This window comes from Pseudophryne corroboree, assembly GCF_028390025.1.
Source record: "Pseudophryne corroboree isolate aPseCor3 chromosome 3 unlocalized genomic scaffold, aPseCor3.hap2 SUPER_3_unloc_66, whole genome shotgun sequence".
Taxonomy (NCBI): domain Eukaryota; kingdom Metazoa; phylum Chordata; class Amphibia; order Anura; family Myobatrachidae; genus Pseudophryne; species Pseudophryne corroboree.
The window spans coordinates 579866-594621 of record NW_026967559.1 but is presented as its reverse complement, the minus strand read 5'-3'; the positions used below and the strand labels follow the sequence as shown (position 1 = coordinate 594621).

Sequence of the window (14756 nt, the reverse complement as noted above, 5' to 3'; positions counted from 1 at the left end):
AGAGTGCCCAGTCTCCTGCGGAGCCCGTCTATACCCCATGGTCATTACGGAGTACCCAGCATCCACTAGGACGTCAGAGAAAACACTATAATGACATTTGCATACAGTCAGATTAAACTGAGGTGAAACAGTATAATATCAGTGTATAAGACACACAGCTCCTCTACAGATCATATAGTGACAGTCACTTTGGTATATTGGGGAGACCCTAAATCTCACCTACCTGATCCTCCTGTGGGATCCTGTGATTCTCCTCTGTACAATCCTGGGAATACAGAGGACGGGGACATCTCTCTGGGGTATCTCTGTTACTGGGCCCATCTGTAGGAGACACACAGTGACTGAGTACAGTGTATATATGTGATTATCAGGTGATGTGTATATAAGGGCCCCCATACCTGCTCTCCCCTGTACAATACATGACAGTCTCCTCTTACCCAGTGATGTGAGGGGCCGGTGATTCTCCATCATCACGTCCTTGTACAGACCCCTGTGTTCCTCTATATACTCCCCCTCCTGCATGGAGACATAGACAGTGACATCCTGACACCTTATAGGAACCTGACACACACAGTGATACAGTCATCACCCAGACACATCCCCTGGTGTTACTGTATAATGTCCCATTCCCAGCAGTCATCTCTCCAGTCATCACACAGACACATTCCCTGGTGTTACTGTATAATGCCCCATTCCCAGCAGTCACCTCTCCAGTCATCACCCAGACACGTCCTCTGGTGTTACTGTATAATGTCCCATTCCCAGCAGTCACCTCTCCAGTCATCACCCAGACAAGTCCCCTCGTGTTACTGTATAATGCCCCATTCCCAGCAGTCACCTCTCCATTCATCACCCAGACACATCCCCCGGTGTTACTGTATAATGTCACATTCCCAGCAGTCACCTCTCCAGTCATCACCCAGACACGTCCCCTGGTGTTACTGTATAATGCCTCATTCCCAGCAGTCACCTCTCCAGTCATCACCCAGACACGTCCCCTGGTGTTACTGTATAATGCCCCATTCCCAGCAGTCACCTCTCCATTCATCACCCAGACACATCCCCCGGTGTTACTGTATAATGCCCCATTCCCAGCAGTCACATCTCCAGTCATCACCCAGACACATTCCCTGGTGTTACTGTATAATGTCCCATTCCCAGCAGTCACCTCTCCAGTCATCACCCAGACACGTCCAACAGTGTTACTGTATAATGTCTCATTCCCGGCAGTCACCTCTCCAGTCATCACTCAGACACATCCCCCGGTGTTACTGTATAATGCCCCATTCCCAGCAGTCACCTCTCCATTCATCACCCAGACACATCCCCCGGTGTTACTGTATAATGCCCCATTCCCAGCAGTCACATCTCCAGTCATCACCCAGACACATTCCCTGGTGTTACTGTATAATGCCCTATTCCCAGCAGTCACCTCTCCAGTCATCACCCAGACACATCCCCTGGTGTTACTGTATAATGTCACATTCCCAGCAGTCACCTCTCCAGTCATCACCCAGACACGTCCCCTGGTGTTACTGTATAATGCCTCATTCCCAGCAGTCACCTCTCCAGTCATCACCCAGACACGTCCCCTGGTGTTACTGTATAATGCCCCATTCCCAGCAGTCACCTCTCCATTCATCACCCAGACACATCCCCCGGTGTTACTGTATAATGCCCCATTCCCAGCAGTCACATCTCCAGTCATCACCCAGACACATTCCCTGGTGTTACTGTATAATGCCCTATTCCCAGCAGTCACCTCTCCAGTCATCACCCAGACACATTCCCTTAGTGTTACTGTATAATGTCCCATTACCAGCAGTCACCTCTCCAGTCATCACCTAGACACGTCCCCTGGTGTCACTGTATAATGTCCCATTCCCAGCAGTCACCTCTCCAGTCAGCACCCAGACACATCCCCCGGTGTTACTGTATAATGCCCTATTCCCAGCAGTCACCTCTCCAGTCATCACCCAGACACATCCCCTGGTGTTACTGTATAATGTCCCAATCCCAGCAGTCACCTCTCCAGTGATCACCCAGACACATCCCCTGGTGTTACTGTATAATGTCCCATTCCCAGCAGTCAACTCTCCAGCCATCACCCAGACACATCCCGTGGAGTTACTGTATAATGCCCCATTCCCAGCAGTCACTTCTCCAGTCATCACCCAGACACTTTCCCTAGTGTTACTGTATAATGTACCATTCCTGCAAGTCACCTCTCCAGTCATAACCCAAACACGTCCCATGGTGTTACTGTATATTGTACCATTCCCAGCAGTCACCTCTCCAGTCAGCACCCAGACACATCCCCCGGTGTTACTGTATAATGCCCTATTCCCAGCAGTCACCTCTCCAGTCATCACCCAGACACGTCCCCCGGTGTTCATGTATAATGCCCCATTCCCAGCAGTCACCTCTCCAGTCATCACCCAGACACATTCCCTGGTGTTACTGTATAATGCCCCATTCCCAGCAGTCACCTCTCCAGTCATCACCCAGACATATCCCCTGGTGTTACTGTATAATGTCCTATTCCCAGCAGTCACCTCTCCAGTCATCACCAAGACACGTCCCACAGTGTTACTGTATAATGCCTCATTCCCGGCAGTCACCTCTCCAGTCATCACCCAGACACATCCCCTGGTGTTACTGTATAATGCCCCATTCCCAGCAGTCACTTCTCCAGTCATCACCCAGACACATCCCCTGGTATTACTGTACAATGTTCCATTTCCAGCAGTCACCTCTCCAGTCAGCAGTGGAATGATCTTGTTGGTGAGTTCCTGGATCTTCTGGTCACTGTGTCTCTCATGTATCAGTGAGTGAGGTGGAGGCACCATGATGGTGCTCTGGGACCTGCTCAGTCCTCCTGACACATGAGCATGGCTGCTGGGTGTCTCACGCTCACCAGATGTCTTCTTCACACCTCTGTGAAATGGGGGAGACATAAATATCACTGTAAATATCCCCTCACCTCCACAGTCATGTCCCTGTACTATTACCATAGATAATAAGAATTTACTTACCGATAATTCTATTTCTCGTAGTCCGTAGTGGATGCTGGGAACTCCGTAAGGACCATTGGGATTAGCGGCTCCGCAGGAGACTGGGCACAAAAGTAAAGCTTTAGGACTACCTGGTGTGCACTGGCTCCTCCCCCTATGACCCTCCTCCAAGCCTCAGTTAGGATACTGTGCCCGGACGAGCGTACACAATAAGGAAGGATTTATGAATCCCGGGTAAGACTCATACCAGCCACACCAATCACACCGTACAACTTGTGATCTGAACCCAGTTAACAGCATGATAACAGAGGAGCCTCTGGATAGATGGCTCACAACAACAATAACCCGATTTAGTTAACAATAACTATGTACAAGTATTGCAGACAATCCGCACTTGGGATGGGCGCCCAGCATCCACTACGGACTACGAGAAATAGAATTATCGGTAAGTAAATTCTTATTTTCTCTGACGTCCTAGTGGATGCTGGGAACTCCGTAAGGACCGTGGGGATTATACCAAAGCTCCCAAACGGGCGGGAGAGTGCGGATGACTCTGCAGCACCGAATGAGAGTACTCCAGGTCCTCCTCAGCCAGGGTATCAAATTTGTAGAATTTTGCAAACGTGTTTGCCCCTGACCAAGTAGCTGCTAGGCAAAGTTGTAAAGCCGAGACCCCTCGGGCAGCCGCCCAAGATGAGCCCACCTTCCTTGTGGAGTGGGCATTTACAGATTTTGGCTGTGGCAGGCCTGCCACAGAATGTGCAAGCTGAATTGTACTACAAATCCAACGAGCAATAGTCTGCTTAGAAGCAGGAGCACCCAGCTTGTTGGGTGCATACAGGATAAACAGCGAGTCAGATTTTCTGACTCCAGCCGTCCTGGAAACATATATTTTCAGGGCCCTGACAACGTCCAGCAACTTGGAGTCCTCCAAGTACCTAGTAGCCGCAGGTACCACAATAGGCTGGTTCAGGTGAAACGCTGAAACCACCTTAGGGAGAAATTGAGGAAGAGTCCTCAATTCTGCCCTGTCCGTATGAAAAATCAGGTAAGGGCTTTTATAAGATAAAGCCGCCAATTCTGACACGCGCCTGGCCGAAGCCAGGGCCAACAGCATGACCACTTTCCATGTGAGATATTTCAAATCCACAGATTTAAGCGGTTCAAACCAATGTGATTTTAGGAACCCCAAAACTACATTGAGATCCCAAGGTGCTACTGGAGGCACAAAAGGAGGCTGTATATGCAGCACCCCCTTGACAAACGTCTGAACTTCAGGAACTGAAGCCAGTTCTTTCTGGAAGAAAATCGACAGGGCCGAAATCTGAACCTAAATGGATCCTAATTTTAGGCCCATAGACACTCCTGTTTGCAGGAAATGCAGGAATCGACCCAGTTGAAATTCCTCCATTGGGGCCTTCCTGGCCTCGCACCACGCAACATATTTTCGCCAAATGCGGTGATAATGCTTTGCGGTCACATCCTTCCTGGCTTTGATCAGGGTAGGAATGACTTCTTCCGGAATGCCTTTTTCCTTCAGGATCCGGCGTTCAACCGCCATGCCGTCAAACGCAGCCGCGGTAAGTCTTGGAACAGACAGGGTCCTTGCTGGAGCAGGTCCCTTCTTAGAGGTAGAGGCCACGGGTCCTCTGTGAGCATCTCTTGAAGTTCCGGGTACCAAATCCTTCTTGGCCAATCCGGAGCCACGAGTATAGTTCTTACTCCTCTCCGTCTTATAGTTCTCAGTACCTTGGGTATGAGAGGCAGAGGAGGGAACACATACACTGACTGGTACACCCACGGTGTTACCAGAACGTCCACAGCTATTGCCTGAGGGTCCCTTGACCTGGCGCAATACCTGTCGAGTTTCTTGTTGAGGCGGGACGCCATCATGTCCACCTTTGGTTTTTCCCAACGGTTTACAATCATGTGGAAGACTTCTGGGTGAAGTCCCCACTCTCCCGGGTGGAGGTCGTGCCTGCTGAGGAAGTCTGCTTTCCAGTTGTCCACTCCCGGAATGAACACTGCTGACCGTGCTATCACATGATTTTCCGCCCAGCGAAGAATCCTTGCAGCTTCTGCCATTGCCCTCCTGCTTCTTGTGCCGCCCTGTCTGTTCACGTGGGCGACTGCCGTGATGTTGTCCGACTGGATCAGCACCGGCTGACCTTGAAGCAGAGGTCTTGCTTGGCTTAGGGCATTGTAAATGGCCCTTAGCTCCAGGATATTTATGTGAAGTGATGTCTCCAGGCTTGATCACAAGCCCTGGAAATTTCTTCCCTGTGTGACTGCTCCCCAGCCTCGCAGGCTGGCATCCGTGGTCATCAGGACCCAGTCCTGAATGCCGAATCTGCGGCCCTCTAGAAGATGAGCACTCTGCAACCACCACAGGAGAGACACCCTTGTCTTTGGTGACAGGGTTATCCGCTGATGCATCTGAAGATGCGATCCGGACCATTTGTCCAGCAGGTCCCACTGGAAAGTTCTTGCGTGGAATCTGCCGAATGGGATTGCTTCGTAGGAAGCCACCATTTTTCCCAGGACCCTTGTGCATTGATGCACTGACACATGGCCTGGTTTTAGGAGGTTTCTGACTAGTTCGGATAACTCCCTGGCTTTCTCCTCCGGGAGAAACACCTTTTTCTGGACTGTGTCCAGGATCATCCCTAGGAATAGAAGACGTGTCGTCGGGATCAGCTGCGATTTTGGAATATTGAGAATCCAACCGTGCTGCCGCAACACTGCTTGAGATAGTGCTACCCCGACTACCAACTGTTCCCTGGATCTTGCCCTTATCAGGAGATCGTCCAAGTAAGGGATAACTAAAACTAAAAGGAGTATCATCATTTCGGCCATTACTATGGTAAAGACCCGGGGTGCCGTGGACAAACCAAACGGCAGCGTCTGAAACTGATAGTGACAGTTCTGTACCACAAACCTGAGGTACCCTTGGTGAGAAGGGTAAATTGGGACATGGAGGTAAGCATCCTTGATGTCCAAAGACACCATATAATCCCCTTCTTCCAGGTTCGCAATCACCGCTCTGAGTGACTCCATCTTGAATTTGAACCTTTGTATGTAAGTGTTCAAGGATTTCAGATTTAAAATAGGTCTCACCGAGCCGTCCGGCTTCGGTACCACAAACAGCGTGGAATAATACCCCTTTCCCTGTTGCAGGAGGGGTACCTTGATTATCACCTGCTGGGAATACAGCTTGTGAATGGCTTCCAATACCGCCTCCCTGTCGGAGGGAGACGTCGGTAAAGCAGACTTTAGGAAACAGCGAGGGGGAGACGTCTCGAATTCCAATTTGTACCCCTGAGATACCATTTGAAGGATCCAGGGGTCCACCTGTGAGTGAGCCCACTGCACGCTGAAATTCTTGAGACGGGCCCCCACCGTGCCTGAGTCCGCTAGTAAAGCCCCAGCGTCATGCTGAGGACTTGGCAGAAACGGGAGAGGGCTTCTGTTCCTGGGAACTGGCTGTTTGCTGCAGCCTTTTTCCTCTCCCTCTGCCACGGGGCAGAAATGAGGAGCCTTTTGCCCGCTTGCCCTTATGGGGCCGAAAGGACTGCGCCTGATAATACAGCGTCTTCTTATGTTGAGAGGCTACCTGGGGTAAAAATGTGGATTTCCCAGCAGTTGCTGTGGCCACCAGGTCTGATAGACCTACCCCAAATAACTCCTCCCCTTTATAAGGCAATACTTCCATATGCCTTTTGGAATCAGCATCACCTGACCACTGCCTCGTCCATAACCCTCTTCTGGCAGAAATGGACAGCGCACTTACTCTTGATGCCAGTTGGCAAATATCCCTCTGTGCATCACGCATATATAGAAATGCATCTTTCAAATGCTCTATAGTCAGTAATATACTGTCCCTATCTAGGGTATCAATATTGTCAGTCAGGGAATCCGACCAAGCCACCCCAGCACTTCACATCCAGGCTGAGGCGATTGCTGGTCGCAGTATAACACCCGTGTGAGTGTATATACATTTTAGGATATTCTCCTGCTTTCTGTCAGCAGGTTCCTTAAGGGCGGCCGTATCAGGAGACGGTAGTGCCACCTGTTTAGACAAACGTGTGAGCGCTTTATCCACCCTAGGGGGTGTTTCCCAACGTGCCCTATCCTCTGGCGGGAAAGGGTATGATGCTAATAACTTTTTAGGAATTAACAGTTTTTATCGGGGGAAACCCACGCTTCATCACACACTTCATTTAATTCCTCAGATGCAGGAAAAACTACAGGCAGTTTTTTCTCACCAAACATAATACCCTTTTTAGTGGTACTTGTATTATCAGAAATATGTAAAACATTTTTCATAGCCTCAATCATGTAACGTGTGGCCCTACTGGAAGTCACATTCGTCTCTTCATCGTCGACACTGGAGTCAGTATCCGTGTCGGCGTCTGTATCTGCCATCTGAGGTAACGGGCGTTTTAGAGCCCCTGATGGCTTTTGAGACGCCTGGACAGGCACAAGCGGAGTAGCCGGCTGTCTCATGTCATCAACTGTCTTTTGTAAAGAGCTGACACTGTCACGAAATTCCTTCCATAAGCTCAGCCACTCAGGTGTCGACTCCCTAGGGGGTGACATCTCCATTACAGGCAATTGCTCCGCCTCCACACCATTTTCCTCCTCATACATGTCGACACAATCGTACCGACACACAGCACACACACAGGGAATGCTCTGATAGAGGACAGGACCCCACTAGCCCTTTGGGGAGACAGAGGGAGAGTATGCCAGCACACACCAGAGCGCTATATATACAGGGATAACCTTATAGAAGTGTTTTTCCCCTTATAGCTGCTGTTTATGTTAATACTGCGCCTAATTAGTGCCCCCCTATCTTGTTTTACCCTTTTCTGTAGTGCAGGACTGCAGGGGAGAGTCAGGGAGACGTCCTTCCAGCGGAGCTGTGAGGGAAAATGGCGCCAGTGTGCTGAGGAGATAGGCTCCGCCCCCTTCTCGGCTGACTTTTCTCCCGCTTTTTGCTGTATTCTGGCAGGGGTTAAAATACATCCATATAGCCCTGGGGGTTATATGTGATGTATTTTCGCCCTGCACACTCCGGTCACTGAGGGTGCAGGGTGCAGGGCGCCCCCCCCCCCCCCAGCGCCCTGCACCCTCAGTGACCGGAGTGTGAAGTGTGCCTGAGGAGCAATGGCGCACAGCTGCAGTGCTGTGCGCTACCTTGGTGAAGACTGATGTCTTCTGCCGCCGATTTTCCGGACCTCTTCTTGCTTCTGGCTCTGTAAGGGGGCCGGCGGTGCGGCTCTGGGACCGGACTCCGAGGCTGGGCCTGTCTTCGGTCCCTCTGGAGCTAATGGTGTCCAGTAGCCAAGAAGCCCAAGCTGGCTGCACGCAGGTGAGTTCGCTTCTTCTCCCCTTAGTCCCTCGATGCAGTGAGCCTGTTGCCAGCAGGTCTCACTGAAAATAAAAAACCTAAAACTAAACTTTTTCTAAGAAACTCAGGAGAGCTCCTAGAATGCACCCTTCTCGGCCGGGCACAAAAATCTAACTGAGGCTTGGAGGAGGGTCATAGGGGGAGGAGCCAGTGCACACCAGGTAGTCCTAAAGCTTTACTTTTGTGCCCAGTCTCCTGCGGAGCCGCTAATACCCATGGTCCTTACGGAGTTCCCAGCATCCACTAGGACGTCAGAGAAAATAGGATTTTGGTACTTACCAGATAAATTATTTTCTTTGAATCCACAGGGGGCACTGGAGTACTCTTGGGATATGGACGGTGCAATAGCAGGGATAGGCACATTTAAACATTTAAATGTGTAACCCTCCTTCCCCTTCCATACTCCCAAGGTGCCTTATTGTTTTTTTGCTGAGCCAAATAGGAGCGACAGAGAGGATGAACAACGGAGAATTACATATAACATTATAACATAACGGACAACTATAAAGTTGACACAACATAACAGACAATTAGAAAGTTGACATGACAATAGATAACAATCACCTTAACATTTGAACAAGTCTGTGAAAATGTGTTACCATAAGAACTACTGAACTTACCACCAGCCAGGTGAAACTGCTCTGGGTGGGTGTCCAGTGCCCCTGTGGGTGCAACGAAAAGTATTTATCTGGTATCAAAATCCTGTTTTCTTTCTAAGCCACTAGGGGTCACTGGAGTACTCTTGGGACGTACCAAAGTTTCCCCCTTGGGCGGAAGAGCTGTCTGATGTGAAAGAAGATACTACCTGTGGTAGAAAAGCAGGATTTGTCCAAAGTTCCGCTCTGTCAGTATGAAATACCAGATACAGTGGCTTGCATGACAAGGCACCCAATTGTGCAACACACCTTGCTGAAGCTAAGGCTAGGAGAAACATGGTTTTCCATGTTATAAACTTACCATTCACGAGTTGCAAGGGTTCAAAACTTGACTGCAAAAACATGCAAAACTACATTCAAGACCCATGGAGCTGTAGGTGGAATGAATGGAAGTTGAACTCTAAGGACACCTTGCAGGAAATTGTGAACTGTTGGCAAAAGAGCGAAACGCCTTTGAAAGAAAACTGACAAGGCAGAGACCTGCACCATTAGTGTCGCGAAACGTAGTCCTTCATCTAACCCCGTCTGTAAAAAGAGCAAAAGATGGGATAACTTGAAAGAATATGTCGGAAACATCCTAGCTTCACACCAACCGCTCGCCAAATCCTGTGATAATGAGCTGCTGAAACTGGCTTCCTAGCACGTAACATGGTTGGTATAACCAACTGTGGAATGCCCTCTCATCTTGAAAGTAGTCTCAACAGCCACCCTGTAAAACGCAGCCACGCTAAATCGGGGTAAAGGAACAACCCCTGCTGTAGTAGGTCTGGACATAGCGGGATCAGCCAGGGATCATCTGCGAGTAGACCATGGAGATCCGAGAACCACACTCTCCGAGGCCAACGAGTCGCCACTAGTATGACGGTCTTGGACTCTCGTTTTAATCCACTTTAGCAACCGAGGAAGCTGGAGAAATGGAAATAGATACACAAGGCTATACGGCCACGCTATGGTGAGAGCAATCACTGCCACTGTCTTTGGATCTCTTGTTTTGGACACATATCTGTCTGATGATTGTGGCGAGAAGCCATTAGATCCACCTTTGGGTAACTCCACCGTTGGACTAACATCTGGAACACTTCTGGATGTAAGTCCCATTCTCCTGGAGGAAAATCCTGCCGACTGAGATAATCTGCTTCCCAGTTGTGCACTCCTGGAATGAAGACCGCCAACAATATCACGTGGTGATGTTCGGCCCAATTGAGGATTCGAGCAACCTCTCGCATGGCCTTGTGACTTTGAGACCATCCCCTTTTTGTTGATGTATGCGACTTCTGTCGCGTTGTCTGACTGAACCTGAACAGTCTGAAACAGGAGCAAGTGAACTGCCTGACGCAGAGCGTTGTAAATTGCCCTGAGTTCCAGGACATTGATTGACAGTAATCTTTCTCGGTCTGAACATAGACCCTGAAACTGACAATGTTGGACCACTGCTCCCCAACCTTTGAGACTTGCGTCCATCATCAGAATTATCCAATTCCAGACTCCAAACCTTTTTCCTGCACTGAGATTTTGTATGTGGAGCCACAAGAGTAGTGATACATAACGGACAATTAGAAAGTTGACACAACAATAGATAACAATCACCTTCACATTTGAACAGGTCGGTGAAAATGTGTTACCATAAGAACTACTGAACTTACCAACAGCCAGGTGAAACTGCTCTGGGTGGGTGTCCAGTGCCCCTGTGGGTGCAACGAAAAGGATTTATCTGGTAAGTATCAAAATCCTGTTTTCTTTCTGATCCACTAGGGGTCACTGGAGTACTCTTGGGACCTACCAAAGTTTCCCCCTTGGGTGGAAGAGCTGTTTGGCACCAGTAACACTAGACGGCCAAAGCTAGAAGCTGATGCCGCAGAATTATCAAACTTGTAAAAGCACACAAACGTCTGCACTGATGGCCATGTAACTGCTCGGCAAGGTTGCGTCGTAGAAGCTCTAAGGCCTGCTGCCCATGACGTTCCCATCGACTAGCATGAAAGTGTACCTGACGAATGGTCAGGTTAATCTATCTGGCCATGGTCTGTTTGGAAGCTGGCCAACCTATATTGACTGCATCATAGAGAACAAACAAAGTATCGTTATACGTACAGTTGATGTTCGGGCTACATAAACGCGGAGTGCGCGTACCACATCCAAAGTAGCTGGAGTACCCGAATCTTCTGAAAAACAGGAACTGTGATTGGTTGATTGATATGAAAGAAGATACTACCTGTTTTAGAAAAGCGTGATTTGTCCAAAGTTCCGCTCTGTCAGTATGAAATACCAGATACAGTGGCTTGCATGACAAGGCACCCAATTGTGCAACACGCCCTGCCGAAGCTAAGGCTAAGAGAAATACTGTTTTCCAAGTTATACTACAGCAGGGGTCGTTCTTTTACCCCGATTTAGCGCGACTGCGTTTTACGGGGGGGCTGTTGAGACCACTTTCAAGACGAGAGGGCATTCCACAGTTGGTTATACCAACCATGTTACGTGTTAGGAAGCCAGTTTCAGCAGCTCATTATCGCAGGATTACTGTCAATCAGTGTCCTGGAACTCAGGGCAACTTACAGTTCAGGTTCAGTTGGACAACGCAACAGAAGTCGCATACATCAACAAAAAGGGGATGGAGTCAAAGTCACATGGCCATGCGAGAGGTTGCTTGAATCCTCAATTGGCCCGGACATCACCACATGATATTGTCCTGGAGACAAGCGAACCATCTGATGAATTTGTAGATGAGAGCCAGATCACTGTGCGAGAAGATCCAGTTGAAAAGGACCTGAGTGAAAATCTTCCGAACTGGAGTGTTTTGAAAGATGCCCCCATCTGTCTTACCAGTCGAATGCACAAATGCACCGAGACTGTCCGTGGTTTGAGCACTAGCAGTACTAGATGATGAATAGCATGTACTTTCTGTTGTGACAGGTAAATGCATTGATCCACCGTAATCAGAATCATTCCTAAAACTGAATTCTTTGACAATCCAACCATACTGAACTAGTGCACTGTACAACAGTAAGGCATGTTAAAGAATTTTTTGAGACGAAGCCTTGATGAGAAGGTCATCTAAGTATGGAACGATTATCACTCCCAGGGATCTGATATGAACTATCATCACAGACATCACCTTTGTGAATACCCGAGGCGCTTGTCGTACTGCAAACTTAAGTACGCCAGATGCGGATGTGGTGGCCAAATTGGAATGTGTAAGTACGTATCCTTGAGATCCCGCAAAATCATGAATTGCTGTGGTTCTAAACCTGCAATCACTGACCGTAGGGATTCCATCTTGAATGTGTAGTAAGTGACGTACCGATTGAACCCCTTTAGGTTCCATATTGGTTTGACTGAGGCATCCGGCTTTGATACTACAAAAAGATTGGAATAAAACCCTTGACCTTGTTGGTGTACTGGAACCTGAACCAAAACTGCTGAATGTACGAGAGACTGAACAGCGGTCTGCAGACCTGCTCACTTGTCTGCTGACACAGGCAGACCTGTCTTGAAAAACTGCATCGGTGATAGACATTCAAACTCATTGAAACCTCTTAAAACAAAACTGCGGATCCACCCATCTGTGATGTCTGAAACCACGCGAAGGGAAACTTCTGAAGGTGTGCTCCCACAACTGAAGAGCCGAGATGGGCTGGAAGCCTGTCATGCCACTGGCTTGAGTCCTGACGATGGTTAGTGGTTTGTTGAAAATCACGTCCTTCTGCATGGCGGCCTGTCAAGAACGCAACCACAGCAGCTGTTGGGCTGCAAGCCGAGAACAAACTTGTCCAACGTCCAACGAAGCCGTACCTAAATACTCAACCAATTCACAAATGTGATCGGTAAGAAATATAAGCTGGTCTGAGGAAAAACCCTGTTGTAGGCCTAACCTGAGCTGTTTCGCCCATGCAACTACAGCCTTGTTAACCCAAACCCCAACTCAAACAGGTGTAAGCATCACCCCTGTTGCTGTATACATGGACTTTAGCATGGCCTCCAGCTTACTCTCCGAGGGGTCTTTAAGCGTAGCTGCACCTGGGACTGGAATAGTCAATTTTAGTGAAAGTTTAGAAACTGAAGACTCCACCGATGGCGATTTAGTTGTCATAGCCGGTGGGAAAAGATATTTAGACAGAAATCGTGTTGTCCCAGAAAAGTGTTTAACTGGATTTAGCCATGCTTCTATTAAATGCTTATTAAGAGATATGAATAAGAAAAACACACAGTCGCCCATAGTCTGCTAGCAATAAAACCTCATATGTTTCAGTACAACCTAGCAGCTGGCGTACCGCTCTAATGAGATCATCATAGCTCGGGCTATTAGTGACCTCACTATCTGACTCCTGACCCAATGCTGAGATATCAGATGTGGCATTGAATCGTCAGAATGTAATTATGAGACAAACGATGACCATTCTTAGAAATTGAACTATACATGGACTTTGTAACCCAGCAAAGTTCTAGAAACATCCTGAGCCCACATTGGCTGCTCACACGGCATTAACCGCGAATCAGACTTAGCCGCCTCACGGTCTTTTCATGCAGCGGACAACTCTGACTGCAAATCAGGCATTCTCACAGTTATCACAGACAAGCTGCTGTTTCTCATATTGTCATGCAGACAGACAATAATACAGTGAGATAACGTCCACACAACTCAGTGAAAATAACTGTAGTGTCTATAATACCACGTGCACCGCACTGTGTTATAGAGGGAATCTATGATGGTCACTGTGCCACCTACTAAACACCCCTGCCCCCTCCAGTGGCCGTGTGTTGTAGGACTGACATATTGCTGCAGGAAGAAGCAGGAAGTAGGTGTGTCACCTTTGTGTGAAAACAGCGTCCCAGCATGTGCTTTATTTTATTTTTTATTTTTTTAACATATAGACATCTGACTGTACCCTAGATGTAAAACCTATGTACCCCCAAAAGCACTAATAACCTAGGCTTAATAGGCTGTTATGTCTCTTATAGCCCTGGCCACCATCCCTTATATTTAGTGGAACCGCTGAACTAGGGACCACCATGACCTCCCCCAATGCTTAAAGCAGTGAGTCACGCCTAGCTTCTTCCACCCCCCCCCCCCGCATTGTATACCAAGCGCCGACTCTGAGTGACGGCGCCCTGCAGCAGCACCTACCCACCTGTATTACGGTAATGACGGGGTCTGCGCCACCTGTGTTACGGTAACGGCGGGGTCTGCGCCACCTGTATTACGGTAACGGCGAGGTCTGCGCCACCTGTAATACGGTAACAGCAGGGTCTGCGCCACCTGTAATACGGTAATGGCGGGGTCTGCGCCACCTGTATTACGGTAACGGCGGGGTCTGCGCCACCTGTATTACGGTAACGGCGGGGTCTGCGCCACCTGTATTACGGTAACGACGGGGTCTGCGCCCCCTGTATTACGGTAACGACGGGGTCTGCGCCCCCTGTATTACAGTAATAGGACACTAGAGTGTCAGCCACCTGTACAGGGATAATGCAGCACCAGAGGCTGCTCCAGCTGCACTATAACAAGGCACCAGAGGCTGCTCCCCCTGTAGTACAGAACCTGACACCAGAGCTGCTCAGCCTATAGAATAATAATAATAATATCATTACCTGCTGCCAGACACAGCAATGGCTGCTCTCTGCTCCTGCTGCCTTGTGGGAATGATAGAAGGAAGGCGGAGCTCAGACCAGGGGAAA

The 14756-nt window shown here is 48.9% G+C and overlaps 1 long non-coding RNA gene and 1 pseudogene across 1 annotated transcript; both read right to left on the bottom strand.

Annotated features, from left to right (window-relative positions):
* Positions 1–14756, bottom strand: part of LOC134984573 (zinc finger protein 585A-like) — a 207174-nt pseudogene that overhangs the window by 21130 nt on the left and 171288 nt on the right.
* Positions 455–14718, bottom strand: LOC134984574 (uncharacterized). Its single transcript, XR_010191760.1, has 3 exons — positions 14670–14718; positions 2754–2937; positions 455–516 (listed from the first exon to the last, which is right to left on the bottom strand). It is a non-coding gene; the product is annotated as an uncharacterized LOC134984574 (long non-coding RNA).